General features: G+C 49.2%; 18 non-coding genes across 18 annotated transcripts; 5 read left to right on the top strand and 13 right to left on the bottom strand.

Moving 5' to 3' along the window:
* Positions 1 to 2,592: 2,592 nt before the first annotated feature.
* Positions 2,593 to 2,664, top strand: TRNAE-CUC (transfer RNA glutamic acid (anticodon CUC)). The gene has a single exon. It is a non-coding gene; the product is annotated as a tRNA-Glu (tRNA).
* Positions 2,665 to 4,347: 1,683 nt separating this feature from the next.
* Positions 4,348 to 4,420, bottom strand: TRNAF-GAA (transfer RNA phenylalanine (anticodon GAA)). Its single transcript has one exon. It is a non-coding gene; the product is annotated as a tRNA-Phe (tRNA).
* A 96-nt stretch (positions 4,421 to 4,516) lies between these two features.
* Positions 4,517 to 4,589, bottom strand: TRNAV-CAC (transfer RNA valine (anticodon CAC)). Its single transcript has one exon. It is a non-coding gene; the product is annotated as a tRNA-Val (tRNA).
* Positions 4,590 to 5,071: 482 nt separating this feature from the next.
* Positions 5,072 to 5,143, bottom strand: TRNAE-UUC (transfer RNA glutamic acid (anticodon UUC)). Its single transcript has one exon. It is a non-coding gene; the product is annotated as a tRNA-Glu (tRNA).
* A 576-nt stretch (positions 5,144 to 5,719) lies between these two features.
* TRNAG-CCC (transfer RNA glycine (anticodon CCC)) lies at positions 5,720 to 5,790 on the top strand. Its single transcript has one exon. It is a non-coding gene; the product is annotated as a tRNA-Gly (tRNA).
* A 471-nt stretch (positions 5,791 to 6,261) lies between these two features.
* On the bottom strand, positions 6,262 to 6,335 carry TRNAN-GUU (transfer RNA asparagine (anticodon GUU)). The gene has a single exon. It is a non-coding gene; the product is annotated as a tRNA-Asn (tRNA).
* A 106-nt stretch (positions 6,336 to 6,441) lies between these two features.
* TRNAM-CAU (transfer RNA methionine (anticodon CAU)) lies at positions 6,442 to 6,513 on the top strand. The gene has a single exon. It is a non-coding gene; the product is annotated as a tRNA-Met (tRNA).
* A 1,373-nt stretch (positions 6,514 to 7,886) lies between these two features.
* Positions 7,887 to 7,958, bottom strand: TRNAE-CUC (transfer RNA glutamic acid (anticodon CUC)). Its single transcript has one exon. It is a non-coding gene; the product is annotated as a tRNA-Glu (tRNA).
* Positions 7,959 to 11,366: 3,408 nt separating this feature from the next.
* TRNAN-GUU (transfer RNA asparagine (anticodon GUU)) lies at positions 11,367 to 11,440 on the bottom strand. The gene has a single exon. It is a non-coding gene; the product is annotated as a tRNA-Asn (tRNA).
* Positions 11,441 to 11,791: 351 nt separating this feature from the next.
* TRNAV-AAC (transfer RNA valine (anticodon AAC)) lies at positions 11,792 to 11,864 on the bottom strand. Its single transcript has one exon. It is a non-coding gene; the product is annotated as a tRNA-Val (tRNA).
* A 629-nt stretch (positions 11,865 to 12,493) lies between these two features.
* Positions 12,494 to 12,565, bottom strand: TRNAE-UUC (transfer RNA glutamic acid (anticodon UUC)). Its single transcript has one exon. It is a non-coding gene; the product is annotated as a tRNA-Glu (tRNA).
* A 577-nt stretch (positions 12,566 to 13,142) lies between these two features.
* On the top strand, positions 13,143 to 13,213 carry TRNAG-CCC (transfer RNA glycine (anticodon CCC)). The gene has a single exon. It is a non-coding gene; the product is annotated as a tRNA-Gly (tRNA).
* A 474-nt stretch (positions 13,214 to 13,687) lies between these two features.
* Positions 13,688 to 13,761, bottom strand: TRNAN-GUU (transfer RNA asparagine (anticodon GUU)). Its single transcript has one exon. It is a non-coding gene; the product is annotated as a tRNA-Asn (tRNA).
* Positions 13,762 to 13,867: 106 nt separating this feature from the next.
* Positions 13,868 to 13,939, top strand: TRNAM-CAU (transfer RNA methionine (anticodon CAU)). Its single transcript has one exon. It is a non-coding gene; the product is annotated as a tRNA-Met (tRNA).
* Positions 13,940 to 14,079: 140 nt separating this feature from the next.
* On the bottom strand, positions 14,080 to 14,156 carry TRNAS-GCU (transfer RNA serine (anticodon GCU)). Its single transcript has one exon. It is a non-coding gene; the product is annotated as a tRNA-Ser (tRNA).
* A 616-nt stretch (positions 14,157 to 14,772) lies between these two features.
* TRNAV-CAC (transfer RNA valine (anticodon CAC)) lies at positions 14,773 to 14,845 on the bottom strand. The gene has a single exon. It is a non-coding gene; the product is annotated as a tRNA-Val (tRNA).
* A 210-nt stretch (positions 14,846 to 15,055) lies between these two features.
* TRNAM-CAU (transfer RNA methionine (anticodon CAU)) lies at positions 15,056 to 15,128 on the bottom strand. Its single transcript has one exon. It is a non-coding gene; the product is annotated as a tRNA-Met (tRNA).
* Positions 15,129 to 15,440: 312 nt separating this feature from the next.
* TRNAS-GCU (transfer RNA serine (anticodon GCU)) lies at positions 15,441 to 15,522 on the bottom strand. Its single transcript has one exon. It is a non-coding gene; the product is annotated as a tRNA-Ser (tRNA).
* Between the last annotated feature and the right edge of the window lie 184 nt (positions 15,523 to 15,706).

Raw genomic sequence — 15,706 nt, 5'->3', positions numbered from 1 at the left:
GTGATAATAATAATAAATTTCTTACCCGCCTCTCCCTTTGGATCGAGGCGGGGAACAACATTAGTACAATATATATCAAATACATAAAATGAATTAAAAGAGACTATAAAACCAATGCAATATCAAATTAACAAGACACCTTAAAGTTCTTGGTTTAAAATATGGATATGGCCTGGGGTAATGTGTATAATTTGTTAAAATCGTTTATTTACAAAATTTCTGTACTGCTCTACATCTGAGACAGATTCCAGAGCAGTGAACATAAAGGAAAAACATTTTAAAACAATCTGTCGTGCTCTCTATGTGAGTTTCAGTGGGGCAGAGGCCAGGGCAGCTAAAGGGAGTCGTAGTAGATGGAGCTTGCTAGATTCACCCCTCCACCCTTGCAAAGACCGCAGGGTAGCCATCCCCAACCTGGTGCCCCCCAGATGTTTGGGACTATAACCCCCAGGATTTAGGGTGCGTGTATGTTAAAATACAAGTCCTGGCTCCTGCACAGGAGACCCAAGCACACCCACCTCTGGGAGGCAGGTAGAGTGGTCCTCACAGAAGCTCTGTCACAGATGCCGTGCGCATCAGGTAAAAGGACAAAGGGCATCCTTACACATCCTTGGTGGTCTAACGGTCAGGATTCCGCGCTCTCACTGACGCGGCCCGGGTTTGAGTCCCGGTCAAAGGTTTTTGCTCACTCCTTGCCTTCCAGGAGAGAAAGCTCTTACAGAAGCGTGTTCTTCTGGCTTTTTGTGTTGGAATCCTACAGGAGAGGCACCTGTGTTTCCTTCCCTCGCAGCCTTTGCAGGGCATTGCTTTTGTCTCATTGAAGATCCTGGACTGGAGCCCAAACGAGGGAAGCTTACAGCGTCCTGGGGGGTGTCTCCATGGCACTTCTTCAGCCCTGCGTTCCCTTAAAACCCTGCAGCATCGCAGCTGCGGAGTGGGGACAGTTAATCCCCAGGGCAGGAGGGCTTTCTGGCGGCCATTCATCTCGTTGGGCCTACCCCCTGCCCGGCCTTCCCACTCTATCAGTGGTCGAAATCTGTCCCCAGCCTGAAGACGAAGTGAGGTCACCACCTACAGACGGTGGGAAGACCGGGAGGGGGGTGGTGACCTCACAGCAAAGCAGAAAGTTGCGGTAAGTTCCCAACTTTTTTAATCCGCAGCCATCTCGGAATAAACAGAGTGTAGAGACAGCCCCCTGTTTTCACAAAGGACATGGAAGGAATCCCACCAGGTGAAAGGACAAAGGACACCCTTACACACATCCCTGGTGGTCTAGTGGTCAGGATTCGGCGCTCTCACTGCCGCCAGTCTAGCCAACGATGAAAGATGATGGATAACTTGTGGCCCTCCAGATGTGCTGGTCAAAAAGTGGAAAGTCTATGTAACTGGCTCAGCAAAGAACAGCATGGGGGACGATGACAAGGTGGCTGAGTGGTGAAGGTGATGTAAGTGCTAATCCCTTGTACTCTGTGGCCATGGGTTCTAATCCTGTCTTCATTGTCCCTTTATCCCCTGGACATAGACTCTAGTCTAGGGAATAAACCAGAGGAAGGCACCGTGGTGACCCTGAATATTTTGGACTACAACTCCTGTCATACCCTGACATTTTTAAACTTTATTTGTGTCCTGCCTTTTCATCAAAAAAATGCGCTCAAGATGGCGTACAGGACCAATTAAAATTGATTAAAACAATAATATGCGATAAAAACATAACAATTACAGAAAAATATATTAAAAACCACCCAGCTCACCAGAACTGCTTACAGGGTAAAGGCCAAGCCTAGCTTCCCTTGGGGGGGCGGAGTTCCATAGCCTGGTGCAGCCACTGAAAAGACCCTGTCTTGGGTCACCACCAAACATATCTATCAAAGTTGCAGTCTTGAAAGAAGGGCCTCTCCAGAAGGTCTTGGGACCCAGGCAGGCTCATATGGGAGAAGGCGATCTTTCAGGTAGCCCGATCACAAGCCAAATAGGGCTTTATAGGTCATAGCCAGCACTTTGAATGCTGCCCGGACACTGGTTGGTAGCCAGTGAAGCTGTTGTTACTTGATTGATATCCCATCTTTTTGCCGAAAACAGGCACCCGAGGCAGCTAACAATAACATTAGGGTGACCATATGGAAAGGAGGACCAGGCTCCTGTACCTTTAACAATTGTACAGAAAAGGGAATTTCAGCAGGTGTCATTGGTATGTATGCAGCACCCAGTGAAATTCCCTCTTCATCACCACAGTTAAAGCTGAAGGAGCCCTGCTCTCATTTGAATCTATCACTCTAGTATAGCTCCTGCAGCTATAATTAATCTGTTTGTACCAATTCCCTTTTCTCTCCTATAAATAAGGTATCTACCTATTAAAGCTACATGCTCTTTCCAATTTGGATCAATGCTAAGTCCAGTGTTACTCTGCGGCTGGCGCTACTAAGTTGTTATTATCCTTAGCTCTATGACTTGAGGGGAACCAGTTTGGTCCCGGATTCAGCAGAGCTAAGGAGATCAAGCAAGTCTGAGGAATCCCATTCACACCATGTTAAGTCAAATGCAAGGCACATCAGGTGAAAGAACAGAGTGACCAAAAGAACAGCCTCACACATTTCCTTGGTGGTCTAGTGGTCAGGATTCGGCATTCTCACTGCCGCGGCCCGGGTTCGATTCCCGGCCAGGGAAGTTTTTGTTCACGCCCCACCTTCCAGGAGTTAAAGCTCTTGCAGAGACACTGTTTTTTGGGCAATTTGCATAGGAAACGCACCCATTCCTATGTCCGCCACAGCCTTCTTAGGGCAGTACTCAGTGCTTCAGTCTCGTGATTTTATTTACAACAAGCTTTTTCCTGGGCGTCTCTTCACAGTTTTATTGTTCTGACTTGATTTTGAACGTTTTACATTTTTGGGATTTTGATCCCCCCACCCCATCCCTTGACTCTTCGCTACTTCGGAATCTTTTGTAGATGTAGTAGAGGTAGAGCAGTTTATAACATTTGAAAATAAGTACGTAATCAGATGGTCTTGTGTTTGAGCTTCAGAAAGGCAACAGGTGGGGCACTGCTTTTGCTCTGGACGTGACAGGGGAGCGAGGCTGCCTCTGACTGCACATTCGAAGGCAGCAAAGGGCAGGCTTTGAGGTCAAGAGATCCATCCTGCAGCTCAGAGGTGTCGGCACCAGTGCCTGTTTACACTTCCCTGTGCCTGTTTGCATTCTCTTTCCCTCCTTATTGTTTACTACAACTTTATTAGATTGTAAGCCTATGCGGCAGGGTCTTGCTATTTACTGTGTAATCTGTACAGCACCATGTACATTGATGGTGCTATATAAATAAAATAATAATAATAATAATAATAATAATAATAATAATAATAATAATAATTTATGCCTTTCAGTAGCTCAGCTGGGTAGAACAATATTATTATTATTATTTATTACATTTATGTACCTCCCCATAGCTGAAGTACATTGTAGTATGTGATTCATAGAATCATAGAATAGTAGAGTTGGAAGGGGCCTATAAGGCCATGGAGTCCAACCCCCCGCTCAATGCAGGAATCCACCCTAAAGCATCCCTGACAGATGGTTCTCCAGCTGCCTCTTGAAGGCCTCTAGGGTGGGAGAGCACATGACCTCCCTAGGTCATTGATTTCATTGTCGTACTGCTCTAACAGTCAGGAAGTTTTTCCTGATGTCCAGTCGGAACCTGGCTTCCTGTAACTTCAGCCCGTTATTCCGTGTCCTGCACTCCGGGAGGATCGAGAAGTACACTTAAGCCACCAGGTCAATTTCAAGAGAGCTTGCCTTTTGTGAGAGTTCCATAGGCGTGCACGAGGGGTGTGCCGGGTGTGCCTAATGTCTCAAACAATAAGCGCTGAATTGAGGGGGCCATTGAGTAGGGAATCAGAGGGGGATCCAGACACAGTGGGCACCATCCTCCGGCTGTTTCACTGCTGCTGCCCCCCCCCCCCCCGGTCAACAGCGCACCATTGCTCCCAGCAGCAGGAGTGAAAAGGAATCATTCTACTGGGAGCTTCTCGGCCAGGAAGAGGACTAATATCACCTTATAAGCCCCTCCTCCAGTCAGTGTTACCACAAAGCCCACAAATGGCCCTCAGACAAAGAGAATGCAGAGTAGGCATTAGTGTCTACAGTGCTCATTAAATAAATAAAATAATGTCTTTTATGATTGAGTATTCAATAAATGTTCATCTTAAAAAAAAAAAAAAATCCCAGGGTTCACACCCTAGTGAAATGTGTTGTGCACGCCTATGGAGAGTTCCACATGGTGAGGAACGCATCCTTTTGAGCGGTGCCCATCATAGTGAGCTTATTCAGAGGGGGGAAAAGAGTGTGCCATACAAGCCTTGCCGAAGCCCGGGATCGAACCAGGGACCTTTAGATCTTCAGTCTAACGCTCTCCCAGCTGAGCTACTTTGGCTGCCAACAGGGATAGGCACACCCCATGTGAGCCTGAAATGAAGCTCAAAAGGAGCAAGACGGGATGTCCACTCCCCACCCCACAAGAAAAGGATGATGTTTCTGCCTGGTTTCGAACCAGGGGCCTTTCGCGTGTGAGGCGAACGTGATAACCACTACACTACAGAAACTACACCTTGTCCAGGGCCCTTGTTTCCACTCCCTAGCCAAGAGTGCTTTGTGTAGTAGGTGATCACGTCAAGGGATAGGCGAACGAGCGGTATTTGTACTTGCCAAGATTCTCCATTTATGATTGCTGTTCATTTCATGCAAAAGGGGACATGGTGCCAAACAGCTATCAAATGTAAAAATTGTGCACCCCCCCCCAAATTTATGCAAATTTCGCACATAGACCAAAGCAGGTGATTTAAAAATTTGCGTGTTTTTGAAATTTGCGCAAAATCGAATGGGGACGTTTGCGCAAATTGAACATGAGCACATGTTCCAAGAAGCAGGTTGCAAACAGGGAACACTTGCATGTTTTGTGAGCCGAAACAAATTTCCTGTACATCCCAAATCGCACCTCCGTGCCTCCTGGAAGCTGCTATAAACAGCACCCAAGCGTAATGCTCTGAGGCCCTTCAGGTTATGAGATGGATGCATTGCAAAACAATTCCCTGACCGGGAATCGAACCCGGGCCGTGGCGGTGAAAGCGCCAAATCCTGACCACTAGACCACCAGGGAGAAGGGCAATTGGGAAGGGCTTTTGCAGCTCTGCATCTCAGCAAATCACTGATCAGGTCTGGATCATCTGTCTAAATGCTGACAAGGTGCTTGGAGAGGTTCATGCAACCACCTCTGCATTGGATCCTTGCCCTTCTGGCTAATAAAAGCTAGCAGGGATGGAACTCCCACACTATAGGCCTTCAAGAGGCAGCTGGACAACCATCTGTCAGGGATGCTTTAGGGTGGGTTCCTGCATTGAGCAGGGGGTTGGACTCGATGGCCTTGTAGGCCCCTTCCAACTCTGCTGTTCTATGATTCTATGAACAGCCCGGCTGAGCCAGGGAAGTGATTAATGCCTCTCTGCAAGAGGGAGTGATCCCAGGCTGCCTGAAAGAAGCAGTAGTGAGTCCACTCTTGAAGAAATCTTCCCTGGACCCGGAAACTCTTAATAACTATAGGCCAGGTAGCTATATGGTAGGCTCGCCTGTGGCAGGCCGAACCCTCACTCAGCAGCTATCAACTGCTATAACGCCTGAGGGAACCTGGGAGGCCACCTCATCTTCCCACCCTGGGATGAAGAGGCCCTCGTCAGCTGCGCCAGTGGTGTAGGGGCATCATACGAGGTTCCCAATCTTGTGACCCGGGTTCGAGTCCCGGCTGGCGCATGCCTTGTGGGGGACTGGTGGCTTCAGAATGTTTTTGAAGAGTGTCACGATGAAAAGCAACATTTATTATATAGTCGTTTGTTCTACTGTAGCATCAAACGTAGTTGAACTAGGGAATTCACCACCACTACAGGACGTAGTGATGGCCACCCATTTGGATGGCTTTAAAAGGGGGTTGGATAAATTCCTGGAGGAGAAGGCTGTCAATGGCTACTAGCCCTGAGGGTTTTGTGCTATCTCTAGTATTTGAGGCGGTAACTTCTGCCTTTTGCATTCCCAGAGCTAAAGATAATTTATTTATATTTATTTATTTATTACGTTTATATACCGCCCCCCCAGCCAAAGCTCTCTGGACGGTTTACAACAATTAATAAAAATCAAACGTTTTGTCCATGGAGCTGCCACTCAGTGAGGAAAAGAATCAATGAGGGTGGGATTCACCCACTACATCAAGGGTGGGGCACCCACAGCCGTCCCTGGGTGGGCTCGAACCACCATCCTTCTGGTTAACAGCCAGACGCGCTGACCCATTGCGCCACAGAGACCTGGGCAGGGCTGCCTCTCAGCCTCCCTTGGCCTGTTATTTCAGTGCTGAGGGGGAATTAGACGACAAAACCTGACAAGGAAAACCATCTCACTCCCCCCCTAGCCAGCAGAGTGGCGCAGCGGGAGCGTGCTGGGCCCATAACCCAGAGGCCGGTGGATCAAAACCATCCTCTGCTAGGCGGCTGTTGCTGCCTTTTCCTTTTGCCTCTGACCCCCGGCAACGGAAAGAGGGGTCCCTTCCTGCCACTGGCCGTGATGCTGTGTGCTAAAAAGAGTAATAGGCAGCCCCCTCCTTTTCTATGAAAATTGGCCCAGGACCGGTGGTCTGCTCGGCTCTGAACGCCTCCCAGCCAAGAAGGCCCGTGGGAGGCTTTTCCTTTGGTAGCCCAAATCCTCAGCCACTGTGAAGGACTTGAGCCCATTGTGGTAGCTGGAGAGCCGCTTGTCATTTTTTGCACAGCCCTCATCAGCGGTGCCAATGGTGTAAAAGCATCATGCAAGGTTCCCAAGCTTGGGACCCGGGTTCGCATCCTGGCTGGCGCATGACTTCCTCTGCTTTTTGCCCTTCTGAGCGCTAAAAATAGCAAAGACAGTCCTGCCGGTTATTATTATTATTATTATTATTATTATTATTATTTATTTATATAGCACCATCGATGTACATGGTGCTGTACAGATAACACAGTAAATAGCAGGACCCTGCCGCATAGGCTTACAATCTAATAAAGTTGTAGTAAACAATAAGAAGGGAAAGAGAATGCAAACAGGCACAGGGAAGTGTAAACAGGCACCGGGAAGGGTGAAGCTAACAGTATAGAGTCAGAACAAACTCAAAGTTTAAAAGCTATAGGGAAAAGAAAAGTTTTTAGCTGTGTTTTAAAAGCTGTGATTGAGTTGGTAGTTCTCAGGTGTTCTGGAAGAGCATTCCAGGCATGAGGGGCAGCAGAGGAAAATGGACGAAGCCGAGCAAGGGAAGTAGAGACCCTTGGGCAGGCAAGAAGCATGGCATCAGAGGAGCGAAGAGCACGAGCGGGGCAATAGTGTGAGATGAGAGAGGAGAGATAGGCAGGAGCTAGACCGTGAAGAGCTTTGAAGGTCAACAGGAGAAGTTTATATTGGATTCTGGAATGAATTGGGAGCCAATGAAGAGATTTCAGAAGCGGAGTGACATGGTCAGAGCGGCGGGCCAGGAAGATGATCTTAGCGGCAGAGTGGTGGACAGAGACCAGCGGACTGATGTGAGACGAGGGGAGGCCAGAGAGGAGGAGGTTGCAGTAGTCCAACCGAGAGATAACCAGTGCGTGAACGAGTTCCTTCGAACCCACGCATGCACAATGGATTAGCAGTCCATTGCCTTCACCACTCGGCCACCTCGTCAAGACGCCCAGGAAAAAGCTTGTTGTAAATAAAATCACGAGACTGAAGCACTGAGTACTGCCCTAAGAAGGCTGTGGGGGACATAGGAACGGGTGCGTTCCTATGCAAATTGCCCAAAAAACAGTGTCTCTGCAAGAGCTTTAACTCCTGGAAGGTGGGGCGTGAACAAAAACTTCCCTGGCCGGGAATCGAACCCGGGCCGCGGCAGTGAGAATGCCGAATCCTGACCACTAGACCACCAAGGAAATGTGTGAGGCTGTTCTTTTGGTCACTCTGTTCTTTCACCTGATGTGCCTTGCATTTGACTTAACATGGTGCGAACGGGATTTTTTTTTTAATGTACACCTGTCCACTAGCCACCGTCAACAGGACTAGAAACAGCGACTTTGTACTCCAGAAGTAACAGCTCTCAGATAGACAGACAGCCCAATTGTCTCCATAGCAACCTGTCCTTTGGCAGTTTAAACCTCTGCTGTCCTGAAATGCCCCAACTCCTGAGGGAACAGGCCAAAAAATGGCGACTTACCAAAAGGAGCATGATACGCACACTTAGAAGCAAGGACCATTAGATACTCAATCCAATGCTCTCCCAGCGGAGCTATTTCATCTGCCCAGGGCAGCCAGGATACTATATGTGTGCCCAAAATTAGGCATAAAGGCAAGCAGAGGAAAGAAACGTGATTCAAAGCTGAACCACTTCTAACAGAAAGCTGCCACCAGTCTAGGATGGGAGAGTCCTCAGGCTTGCTTGATCTCCTTAGCTCTGCTGAATCCGGGACCAAACTGGTTCCCCTCAAGTCATAGAGCTAAGGATAATAACAACTTAGTAGCGCCAGCCGCAGAGTAACACTGGACTTAGCATTGATCCAAATTGGAAAGAGCATGTAGCTTTAATAGGTAGATACCTTATTTATAGGAGAGAAAAGGGAATTGGTACAAACAGATTAATTATAGCTGCAGGAGCTATACTAGAGTGATAGATTCAAATGAGAGCAGGGCTCCTTCAGCTTTAACTGTGGTGATGAAGAGGGAATTTCACTGGGTGCTGCATACATACCAATGACACCTGCTGAAATTCCCTTTTCTGTACAATTGTTAAAGGTACAGGAGCCTGGTCCTCCTTTCCATATGGTCACCCTAATGTTATTGTTAGCTGCCTCGGGTGCCTGTTTTCGGCAAAAAGATGGGATATCAATCAAGAAACAACAGCTTCACTGGCTACCAACCTGTGTCTGGGCAGCATTCAAAGTGCTGGCTATGACCTATAAAGCCCTATTTGGCTTGTGATCGGGCTACCTGAAAGATCGCCTTCTCCCATATGAGCCTGCCTGGGTCCCAAGACCTTCTGGAGAGGCCCTTCTTTCAAGACCGCAACTTTGATAGATATGTTTGGTGGTGACCCAAGACAGGGTCTTTTCAGTGGCTGCACCCAGGCTATGGAACTCCCCCCCCCCCCAGGGAAGCTAGGCTTGGCCTTTACTCTGTAAGCAGCTCTGGTGAGCTGGGTGCTGTTTTTAATATTTTTTTCAATAATTGTTATGTTTTTATCGCATATTATTGTTTTAATCAATTTTAATTGGTCCTGTACGCCATCTTGAGTGCATTTTTTTGATGAAAAGGTGGGACACAAATAAAGTTTAAAAATGTCAGGTTATGACAGGAGTTGTAGTCCAAAATATTCAGGGTCACCAGGGTGCCTTCCTCTGGTTTATTCCCTAGACTAGAGTCTATGTCCAGGGGATAAAGGGACAATGAGGACAGGATTAGAACCCATGGCCACAGAGTACAAGGGATTAGCACTTACATCACCTTCACCACTCAGCCACCTTGTCATCGTCCCCCATGCTGTTCTTTGCTGAGCCAGTTACATAGACTTTCCCCTTGGTCAGCTGGTGGACTAGCACATCTGGAGGGCCACAAGTTATCCATCATCTTTCATTGTTGGCTAGACTGGCGGCAGTGAGAGCGCCGAATCCTGACTAGACCACCAGGGATGTGTGTAAGGGTGTCCTTTGTCCTTTCACCTGGTGGGATTCCTTCCATGTCCTTTGCGAAAACAGGGGGCTGTCTCTACACTCTGTTTATTCCGAGATGGCTGCGGATTAAAAAAGTTGGGAACTTACCGCAACTTTCTGCTTTGCTGTGAGGTCACCACCCCCCTCCCGGTCTTCCCACCGTCTGTAGGTGGTGACCTCACTTCGTCTTCAGGCTGTTGACAGATTTCGACCACTGATAGAGTGGGAAGGCCGGGCAGGGGGTAGGCCCAACGAGATGAATGGCCGCCAGAAAGCCCTCCTGCCCTGGGGATTAACTGTCCCCACTCCGCAGCTGCGATGCTGCAGGGTTTTAAGGGAACGCAGGGCCGAAGAAGTGCCATGGAGACACCCCCCAGGATGCTGTAAGCTTCCCTCGTTTGGGCTGCAGTCCAGGATCTTCAATGAGACAAAAGCAATGCCCTGCAAAGGATGCGAGGGAAGTGCCTCTCCTGTATGATTCCAACACAAAGAGCCAGAAGAACACGCTTCTGTAAGAGCTTTCTCTCCTGGAAGGCAAGGTGTGAGCAAAAACCTTTGACCGGGAATCAAACCTGAGCCGCGGCAGTGAGAGCGCGGAATCCTGACCGTTAGACCACCAGGGATGTGTAAGGATACCCTTTGTCCTTTTACCTGATGCGCACGACATCTGTGACAGAGCTTCCGTGAGGACCACTCTACCTGCCTCCCAGAGGTGGGTGTGCTTGGGTCTCCTATGCAAGAGCCAGGACTTGTATTTTAACATAAACGCACCCTAAATCCTGGATGTTATAGTCCCAAATATCTGGGGGGCACCAGGTTGAGGATGGCTACCCTACGGTCTTTGCAAGGGTGGAGGGCTGAATCTAGCAAGCTCCATCTACTACGACCCCCTGACTCTAACTACCTTTAGCTGCCCTGGCCTCTGCCCCATCAACCCTCTCAGGTGACACCCACCACTGAAACCCACATAGCAAGCATGACAGAGCGTTTTAAAATGTTTTTCCTTTATGTTCACTGCTCTGGAATCTGTCTCAGATGTAGAGCAGTACAGAAATTTTGTAAATAAACGATTTTAACAAATTATACACATTACCCCAGGCCATATCCATATTTTAAACCAAGAACTTTAAGGTGTCTTGTTAATTTGATATTGCATTGGTTTTATAGTCTCTTTTAATTCATTTTATGTATTTGATATATATTGTACTAATGTTGTTCCCCGCCTCGATCCAAAGGGAGAGGCGGGTAAGAAATTTATTATTATTATTATTATCACCATCATCATCATCTCTTTCTAGCTCATGGTGGTTTTTCTGGACGCACATGACAGGCTTTGCCAAGATTTTACAGATTCAGGAATTTCCTGACAATTGAGCATGATTTGATTATGACTGCTTTCTGGATGTTGGTGTGGATGTGTTTTGTCAAGCCCGGTTCTGAAGGTTTTCTGTATAGTTTTTTGATGTGATGCCGGTGACTGATGTGACAAACGTTAACCCTAGCCAAACGTTAACACCCAAAAGCCTCCACCCTGTGGTCAAAAAGACTGCTGAGGGCAGCCGTCAAACCCACATGCACGGAACACAGTGGATGAATGGTCCATCACCTCCATGACTCAGCCACAAGGGCACCCACAGCCGTCCCTGGGTGGGCTCGAACCACCATCCTTCTGGTTAACAGCCAGACACGCTGACCCCTTGCGCCACAGAGACCCGGGCAGGGCTGTCTCTCGGCCTCCCTTGGCCTGAGGTTTGCTGGCTGGTGAGAAATGGATTCACAAGGCACAACACAGCTCTCCTTCCCCCATCCAGCAGAGTGGCGCAGCGGGAGCGTGCTGGGCCCATAACCCAGAGGCCAGTGGATCGAAACCATCCTCTGCTAAGCGGCTGTTGCTGCCTTTTCCTTTTGCCTCTGACACCCAGCAAAGAAAAGCAGCCCCTTCCTAAGACTGGCCAAGATGCACAGCTTGTGGCCCAAAATTTCTGGATGTATGACACGGCTTTTCCCCAGGGCCTTTCTTTGGCTGTTGCTCTGTTTCAAGCCTGGCCGGTGGGCAAAAAACATGTTTCTGCCTGGTTTCGATCCAGGGACCGTTTGCGTGTTAGGCAAACGTGATAGCCACTACACTACAGAAACGCAAGCGCAAAGGCTCACCCACACCAGCGCCCCCGTTTCCACGGCTGGGCGTGAGAGATCGGCAGAACAGCCATGGAGCTGAGAGGTGTTGACGTCAAGAGTGATGCACATTGGGGTGGGGGGAACCCAAACAAACCTGTATAGGCTGACGGGATCTAATTTGATATTGTATTAGTTTTATATGCCTTTGACCGGGAATCAAACCTGAGCCGCGGCAGTGAGAGTGCGGAATCCTGACCGTTAGACCACCAGGGATGTGTAAAGATGCCCTTTGTCCTTTTACCTGATGCGCACGGCATCTGTGACAGAGCTTCTGTGAGGACCACTCTACCTGCCTCCCAGAGGTGGGTGTGCTTGGGTCTCCTGTGCAGGAGAATTAAAAATTAAAAATTTGTGTGTTTTTGAAATTTGCGCAAAATCGAATGGGGACGTTTGCGCAAATTGAACATGAGCACATTTTTCAAGAAGCAGGTTGCGAACGGGGAACACTTGCATGTTTTGTGAGCCGAAACAAATTTCCTGTACATCCCAAATCGCACCTCCGTGCCTCCTGGAAGCTGCTATAAACAGCACCCAAGCGTAATGCTCTGAGGCCCTTCAGGTTATGAGATGGATGCATTGCAAAACAATTCCCTGACCGGGAATCGAACCCGGGCCGTGGCGGTGAAAGCGCCAAATCCTGACCACTAGACCACCAGGGAGAAGGGCAATTGGGAAGGGCTTTTGCAGCTCTGCATCTCAGCAAATCACTGATCAGGTCTGTATCATTAGTCTAAATGCTGACAAGGTGCTTGGAGAGGTTCATGCAACCACCTCTGCATTGGATCCTTGCCCCTCCTGGCTAATAAAAGCTAGCAGGGATGGAACTCCCATACTAGAGGCCTTCAAGAGGCAGCTGGACAACCATCTGTCAGGGATGCTTTAGGGTGGGTTCCTGCATTGAGCAGGGGGTTGGACTCGATGGCCTTGTAGGCCCCTTCCAACTCTGCTATTCTATGATTCTATGAACAGCCCGGCTGAGCCAGGGAAGTGATTAATGCCTCTCTGCAAGAGGGAGTGATCCCAGGCCGCCTGAAAGAAGCAGTAGTGAGTCCACTCTTGAAGAAATCTTCCCTGGACCCGGAAACTCTTAATAACTATAGGCCAGGTAGCTATATGGTAGGCTCGCCTGTGGCAGGCTGAACCCCCACTCAGCAGCTATCAACTGCTTTAACGCCTGAGGGAACCTGGGAGGCCACCTCATCTTCCCACCCTGGGATGAAGAGGCCCTCGTCAGCTGCGCCAGTGGTGTAGGGGCATCATACGAGGTTCCCAATCTTGTGACCCGGGTTCGAGTCCCGGCTGGCGCATGCCTTGTGGGGGACTGGTGGCTTCAGAATGTTTTTGAAGAGTGTCACGATGAAAAGCAACATTTATTATATAGTCGTTTGTTCTACTGTAGCATCAAACGTAGTTGAACTAGGGAATTCACCACCACCACGAGACGTAGTGATGGCCACCCATTTGGATGGCTTTAAAAGGGGGTTGGATAAATTCCTGGAGGAGAAGGCTGTCAATGGCTACTAGCCCTGAGGGTTTTGTGCCATCTCTAGTATTTGAGGCGGTAACTTCTGCCTTTTGCATTCCCAGAGCTAAAGATAATTTATTTATATTTATTTATTTATTTATTACGTTTATATACCGCCCCCCAGCCGAAGCTCTCTGGACGGTTTACAACAATTAATAAAAATCAAACGTTTTGTCCATGGAGCTGCCACTCAGTGAGGAAAAGAATCAATGAGGGTGGGATTCACCCACTACATCAAGGGTGGGGCACCCACAGCCATCCCTGGGTGGGCTCGAACCACCATCCTTCTGGTTAACAGCCAGACGTGCTGACCCATTGCGCCACAGAGACCTGGGCAGGGCTGCCTCTCAGCCTCCCTTGGCCTGTTATTTCAGTGCTGGGGGGAATTAAGACGACAAAACCTGACAAGGAAAACCATCTCACTCCCCCCCTAGCCAGCAGAGTGGCGCAGCGGGAGCGTGCTGGGCCCATAACCCAGAGGCCGGTGGATCGAAACCATCCTCTGCTAGGCGGCTGTTGCTGCCTTTTCCTTTTGCCTCTGACCCCCGGCAAAGGAAAGAGGGGTCCCTTCCTGCCACTGGCCATGATGCTGTGTGCTTAAAAGGCAAACATTTTGGCTGAGGGCCTCCTGCCGGTAGGGAAAAGTCTTGACGAGGGTGGGATTCGAACCCACACATGCACAATGGATTAGCAGTCCATTGCCTTCACCACTGGGCCGCCTTGCTAAGGGCAGGGGCACTCACAGCCATCCCTGGGTGGGCTTGAGACACCATCCTTCTGGCTAACAGCTAAACATGCCAACAGATTGTGCCACAGAGACCTGGGCTTGAGATTTTATTTATTTATTACATTTTTATACTGCCCATCAGCCAAAGCTCTCTCGGCAATGTACAATTTCATGGCCTGGAGATGGTTTGGTGATAATTGCACTGACCAGGGGCACTGTCACACTCTCCCCCATCAGGCACAGTGGATGGAAACATTCCCAGTCTGCTCTCTTCTTGTTCAAGAGAGAGAATAAAATTTCCTCTCTGGCTTCCTGATTGGTGTGTCAAGCCTTGCATGACATAAAGGAAGTGTCCCTCTGGGCAGCGCCCACCAAAGTGAGACAACTTGGCAGAAAGAGCACAACACGCAACACATAGAAACCGTGCAAATTTGCAAAGCCCTGGGGTTGAACCCAGGACCTTTAGTTCCTCAGAGCAACATTCTTCCAGATGAGATGCTTTTGGCTGCCCACGGAAGGGGGGAGGCAGAATACTTTGCTTCCCCCTCACAAAAGAGGCTCAAAAACGACAAGAGAGGATATCCAAACCCCCACCCCTCAAAAAAAAAAAAAGATGTTCCTGCCCGGTTTCGAACCGTGGACCTTTCACATGTGAGGCGAACGTGATAACTACTACACTACAGAAACAGCTCATTGGTCTGAGTCATGGCTGCTGTCCTGTGATTGAAAACACGCTCCATATCTGAGCATGGTGTGAGGTGGAATTTAAAAAAAGAAAAATAAGGTACCACCCAAGAAAAGTGTGCCACAGAGAGCCTCTTTGCCTCCCTGAGAAAGCGCAGGTGTGCACAGCTCAGATCCCCCGTTGCAAAAGCAGAGGGTGCTGCAAGCCAAAGCTGCCTTCTCTGAGGCTCGAACTCAGGACCTTCAGATTATGAGACTGACGCGCTGCCTGCTGGGCTAAGAAGGCTGCAGGGGGAAGCAGCCTGAGTACCTTTTGCCTGCAAATCCATCCCCACCGTGGCCAGAAGATAACTTGACAGGTACTTGACCTCAGGAAGTGTAGGCAGGAAGCCAAAGCCTTCCCCAGCTGGAAATCGAACCCAGGCTGTGGCGGGGAGAGCATCAAATCCTGACCACCAGACCACCAGGAAGAACCAAAGCCTCAGCAAGAATCAGCCTCCTCCCATTTGGCCAAAGGACTCCCTCAGAGCAGGCCCGGTGCAAGGCCGTTCGCAGCCTGGGAGGGAAACGAACGCTTCTGCCCAGTGGGGAAAAGGGTTGACAAGGGCGGAATTCGAACCCACACCTGCAGAGCGCAATGGATTAGCAGTCCATCGCCTTCACCACTGGGCTGCCTTGCCAAGGGCAGGGGCACCCACAGCCGTCCCTGAGTGGGCTCGAACCACCAGCCTTCTGGTTAACAGCCAGACGCGCTGGCCCATTGTGCCTCTCAGTGTCATGTTACACTCACCCAATATTTACAAGTGGTTAGAAGTTCCAGAAGCCAATGGATTTACCTGGATTTAGTGTCGTTTCAAAGGAAGT

The sequence above is a fragment of the Elgaria multicarinata genome, chromosome 3 (assembly GCF_023053635.1).
Source record: "Elgaria multicarinata webbii isolate HBS135686 ecotype San Diego chromosome 3, rElgMul1.1.pri, whole genome shotgun sequence".
Taxonomy (NCBI): Eukaryota; Metazoa; Chordata; class Lepidosauria; order Squamata; family Anguidae; genus Elgaria; species Elgaria multicarinata.
This window is presented reverse-complemented; position numbering and strand designations above follow the sequence as displayed.